General features: G+C 33.9%; 1 protein-coding gene across 7 annotated transcripts in view; it reads left to right on the top strand.

The window, feature by feature from the left end:
- The window catches only part of R3hcc1l (R3H domain and coiled-coil containing 1 like), an 86,928-nt gene that overhangs the window by 751 nt on the left and 80,101 nt on the right, over window positions 1-6,076 (top strand). The gene's annotated exons all lie outside the window — the stretch shown is intronic.

Below are 6,076 nucleotides of genomic sequence, written 5' to 3'. Positions count from 1 at the left end.
CTGTCTGGTGTTCTGAGAGCACTCTCGGACTGCCACTTGATGGAACTTGAAGTCCGTTTACTGCCGCTTCAGTTTTCTTGTCTGAAAGATGGGAACAGCAGTCTTTTTCTCTATTTTACTTTCCAGAATCTTGAGGTTAAGCAAAAATAACGAGCCAAATCTTTGGACTATAACGCATATTTGAAATGTAACCATGGTATGCTTCTGACTCCAGTACGGGTCAGTTGAATTTTAAAATGACGTTCATGTACATTATGAAGATCAGATAAGTTATTAAATAGTGGGAACGTCTCTCTGGAAACTGGTAGGAACCATGCAAATGAGCTCAGGCCAAGTTTCTGGAGAAGAGGTGTTATTAGGGCCTTACCACTTGTGGAGTCAGCTTTAAACTTTGCCTAGGTTTTAAGGCCCACCAGAATTCGGATTCTTCTTTCTCGTCAACACAGCTCTGTACCTTGTTTGATCTGTTTATAACTTTTCTCTAGTACTGCACAGATAAAAGCATCTGAGAAAGAAAAGCACTTAAAACTCCCCAAGTATGGTGCTGAATTAGTATGTTTCTAGCAATTCTTGTGTCTTTCCCCTTTTCAGATACTACTCACACACTAAACTTAACTCTTCCTCTAACAGAATGCTACTGACCTGAGTGTGCAGTAGTTGAAATGTGTTATTTTTCACCTATCCTGGCGTATGTGCCAGAAGTCTGTTTTCTTACAGAATAGGGAAAGAAAAATAGCCAATAAGATTTGATTTCTTTTTTGACAGCTAACCTCCAGGACTAATCAGATTGTTTATCTTCTTACTTTTCCAGTTGTAGAGAATATTTTTCATTCAGTTTTTAAAAAGATTTGGGGTGTAGTATAATTACGGATATTTTTAATCTGTATTTTTTCTGAAACTATTGGGTGGAAAACACTTGAAAATGGTTCAAAAAACAGAATGATGCAAAGTGTTAGTGTACTAAGTTGAACAAACATGAGTTCAAGTTAGAGCCATAACTTAATAGGATTTTTAAAATGTTTGGTTGAGGAGAGGGTATGGGGATTGAACCCAGAATCTTTGCATTGAGCTACCTCCTGGCATTTTTAAATTCTGAGACAGAGTTTCCTCGCGGAGTTGTCCATGCTGGACTCCAATTTGCCTTGCTCCTGCCAGCCTCCTGGAGTGCTGTAGCTCACTGGTTTTTAACTTGGAGGAATTAGTTGACTTGTCTGAACATATTTACTGATTTCTAAAATGGAGGTAGTACTGTTAACCTCATGAAGTGTCTCTAAATAATAACTGATGTATTTATGTTGGCCAAGGTTAGAGTTGTTAACCAACTGTGGAACTTGAAATGCTGCAAAGCTTATTGGCCAATCTGGAGCTTGAATCTATGACCTTGTCCTCATTAGCTTCACAAGCTAACTATCCACAAATATCTCACCAGAATAAATGATAAAACCGATAAATGATTTTTTATTTGGCATTCATATACATCATTACATGTGAGTAAACTAGTGTCATGAGTAAAAGAAAATAAAAATTATGAAGACTAACCCTCATACTGTGTGTAAAACTGGTGTCCTATGGAATGGTATTTGACAACCATGAAACCTGAACTATAATTTGGACATTTCTTTTAGTTTTAAAATGATGCTTGTTGTAGATTTTCTGTGTATAAGAGGAGTGAAAAGAAATTGGAGTAGACTGCTCACATGTTGAAAGACAGCCCAACTTCTGTGCTGCCCACCAGAAAATGTGTGGGGAAAACATTTAGAGTTCTCCATTAATGAGCCCAGCAGTATGAATGAAGCTTGAGAAATTCCTTAGAGCATATGAATTACAGCAAAATTATGTTGGATAAAGTTATAGGGCGTTGCTCAGCAATGGTAAGCTTGCATTTTGAGAGAACTTTTTCTTCTCTCAAAATATACACAAATGTCTCCTAGCCAGGGTGTCTATTACTTTGTTTTGCTTACTTAGTTTAGTTTTCTATTCTTTAGATACATTCTTCAATTTTATTGTTTGTTGTCCTTTTGTATCTTTTTTTTAAAAATGGAAACCGTGACAGAGTAGGGATAAAATGGAAGCAAAGAAGCACCATTGGTGTGGGGTTTCATAGTTGTGAAGTTTCTGAATAATATGAAAATGATATAGAGTTCTGAAATAGGCAAGTGACTGGCAGTTTGTGATCATTTAACTTGATATAGTTTCCAAAATGTGGGCAAAAAGTGTGTAGTATTTTTAAATGTCAAATCTGCTTGTTAGTAAAGAAATTGTTTTAATATTGCCTTGCAAATGGGCTGTTTTAAGTTCTTTGCCATGCAGTCAGAAGATTTGGGAAGGGAAGCACTTGGATTTAAATCCTCAAATTCAATAGCTTGATTTCTGTTTTCTTAACTTTAAAATACAAATGATAAAACTATTACTGGTTATTTATAACATTTAAAGAAAGCAAAGATGTCTTGAGAATGGATAACTAATTGTAGGGGAGAGAAAGGCAAAATCCAAGACAGTCATATAAACATATAGTATGTGTCAAAGCTTAGGAGAAAAAATGTACATGAGATGAGGGGTAGTGTTTTGAGGGGAATTAATGGCAATATGTCTTTTACCTGTAATAATTTTTAAAAATGTAAACATTTATCATCTTATATTCTTATTTTCTGTCTTTTCTAGAATGTAACTTTAACTATAGAACCTGTGTTACTTATATTTGTGCTTTAGTAAAGTGTCTTACATACAGTAGGTAATCAGAATATATTTGAGATGAATTATTAAGCCCTCAAAGTAAAAACTGTCATGTTTATCTGCCTATTTGCACATCAGTGGATTTTCTCATCCTTAAAAGATGAGAAAAGATTGATTTTTGGGAGTATATGTTTATTTTTAAAATTAATTTTATTGGTATATTTTTGATACACATAATGATCACCTTCATCATAGGGAATTTGTGCCTGTACGTAATATATCTTGATTCTTCTTTTTTCTCATTCCTTTCCCCTCCCTTCAATCTGCAGAAGCTTTGTTTCCATTTATTCCCTTCCATTGTCTCTCCTCTCTTTCTTTCTCTTCTTTCTCTCTGTCTCTCTCTCTCTGTTTTCCTTTTCCCTTCTTTCCCTTCCCATTTGGACACTTTCTTTGTTCTTCCCAATCTCTATAATTTTGGTCCTTTACTCTTGGTTTCTCACACAAAAGAAACAATGCTATATTTAAACATGTGTGTCTGATTTATTTCTCTTAAAAGTATGGGCTCAGAGTGCATCCATTTACCTAGATATGTATCAGGTTATCCTTCTTTATAGCAGAGTTGTGGGGGGTGTATGTTTAATATGGAGCTACTGAACTAGCAAAGGCTGCTATTTCTGGTTAACTTTTGTAATTTAGCAAGCTGCTTCAAGACTTACACTGTAAAATAGCCATTTTGTTATGGTTGTGAATTTTATCTGATTTAGACAAGCAGTGTAGAAGTGTGCTTGAGCCTCACCTGGAAAGGTTAAAAAATGGATTGTGACTTCATGGCTTCTTTACTTACATATCTAGTGGTTGATAGCGGCTGTTCTCCAGAACATTTACATACGATCTCTCATAGACAAACATTTTCCCATCTTAATGGTGACTGATTTTAGGGAGAACCAGGTTGAACCTGCACTGCATCCTGTGGGCTAGCCTTGGAAGTCATGTAGTGACAGGTTGGCACCTTCTTCAATGAGGTGTCACAGACTTCAACAAGAGAATCACATTGTAAGAAAAACATGAGTGATGGGGTGGGAGATAGGTGCCATCTTTGGGAAAGAATTTGTCACAAGCTCTAATTGAAATACAAAGTAATAGGTAAAATTGAGTTAATGAAACTATCATTTTAAAAATAACCAGCAAATGAATGGCCACTTGAATGTTAACAAGTTTTTATCTATTAGCTAAGGGTCCATTTATTAATTTAGTTGAAAAACGTGTAGAAACTTACGAACTCAGAGGTGTTTTAAATTATTTTCTTTATTTTGAAGCTCTAAACAAAACTTTTCTCTCTGTCTCTCTCTTTTCTTTTTTTGGATCAGGAATTGAACTCACAACCTTGCATTTGCCAGGCAGGTGCTTACACAGCTGAACTCAATTCCGGATCAAAACATTTATCTCATGAGTACACACTGACTCCATGCCAAATTGCATCAACAATATGGGTTGATCTTTAATCTTGAAAATCTAAACTCTGAAAGCTCTGAAATTTTAAATCCTCCAAAATCTGAAAAGACTTCTAGTCCTAAGCTTTTTGATTAAGGAATAATCAAGGTGTTGTTTTTAGGGTGTAACTTAAACATAGATATATTGCCATTTAGTGTTAGTGTTGATTATCATTACTTAGTACAGCATCAGTGTGCATAAAAATGAGTGGTAAAAAAGCTCCTGCATCCTTCTTTTGATACTTTAAGTCTATAATTTTACTCAGTCTTCCATCCACTCTCTTAATTTGGTTGGTTTTTGACCAATGTTTTAATCCATCTTTGTTGTCTTATATTACTTTTCTTTCTTGGTGTTGTTAATTGTACTTCCCAAAGTACATAAATGAGCAAATTTAATTAAATGTGTAATTTGCACTCTTCTAGTCATTAATGAATTTGTAAGTAAGGTCAGACCCTACAATCTTGCAAGTATTACAGTTACTGAATTCTTCAACTGACACTTACTTGCTTTGTACAGTTTTTAATTTTAAGCTTCCATGTTTTGTGTGTTTATGTTTTTTAAATATTATCAGTGTAAAGGTTTTCGATAGGATTGTTTCTGTAAGGTTTTTTTTTTTTTTGTCTTTTTCAGTTGAAAATGTTTTATTTATACATTTCTGAATGATGGAAATTTAAGATGAAAAGGTCATATGCTGTTATTAGGGTTTTTTATTTTTTTGAAAGAACTTCTAAATCTTCACATTTTATCATAAGGCATATAGTTTAAAATAAGCATAATTTAGAAGCTCAAATAGTGAAAAAAAGACAACAAAATACATTTTGTCTTCATACAAAAGTAGAATGAGTAGTTTTCATTCTACTTTTTCCCATTCTCTCTAATCCTTAAAGGTAACCACTTTCAACTTCTTAAGCTGTTGTGTGTGTGTGTGTGTGTGTGTGTGTGTGTATGTGTATATGTGTATGCATTACAGAGCTCCATATTTTGAAGTCTTTTTGGAATGGTAATCTTTTGATTCACCTATTCAAGTTTCATTATAGTAGGAAAAGATTCAGTGTTCTTAAATAACTGTCTCTAGTGCTACTCCCCCAGCCTCAATTTAGTTATATTACAATGTTTGGTTACATCAATTACTGTAGTTAGTGTTGTATTTACATTATTATGCTCGTGCAAATTTTATTCACTGGTAGTATCTTAAATAGCCTTGGAGTGTGGTTTTCTACACATTCCATCACAGTAATCTGTTTTTTGTTTTTTTGTGTTTTGTGTTTTGTTTTCCTTTCATTGCTTCCTTGCCCTTTCCTGTTTCTCCACCCCACTGTGTTCTGAATCTAGTCTCTAGGCCTATTGCACAGTTCTTTTCCTGGGATAATTTCCCCTGTTGTAATCCTTATACTTTTAATTTTTAAATTTTTAAAATTCTAGTGTATGTTATTCACTGTCATTGGATGATGAGATCATTTGCTTGAATATCTGATTAAGCAAAATATACCTATAGAGAGCAGATTACTAATGTTTTATGCATTGATAGGTGTTAGGTGTTCTTGACTTTAAAGTGTTTTTACTTTTTTTTCTTTCCAACCTTATGAATTTATGTCCTAAAACAAATTTAGTGTTACTTTAGTAGGATTTGAGGGGATAAGCAAAACTGTTTATACAAATGCTATTCACTTATCTCTCAAGATTGAAGTGATTTGATAAGACTAAGTAGGATACTGGTGTGAAAAATGCTACGATTATTATAATTTTAATATGTAAAAGGCAAAAAACAACTTAGTGTTCAGATATAGTTAACATAGGTTTTGCAGAAAGAGTACTTCTGTAGAGGAAGAAAGATGGCATCCTACCCTTGATTTTGAGCTATCCCTTTAACTTTCAGAAATAATTTTTTTGGGAAAAAAACCACAAAAGTTGT

This window comes from Cavia porcellus, unplaced genomic scaffold, assembly GCF_034190915.1.
Source record: "Cavia porcellus strain 051 isolate PalLab524CR breed Dunkin Hartley unplaced genomic scaffold, mCavPor4.1 scaffold_2, whole genome shotgun sequence".
Taxonomy (NCBI): Eukaryota; Metazoa; Chordata; class Mammalia; order Rodentia; family Caviidae; genus Cavia; species Cavia porcellus.
Note: the sequence above shows the minus strand (reverse complement) of the source record. Positions and strands in the feature narration are given on the sequence as shown.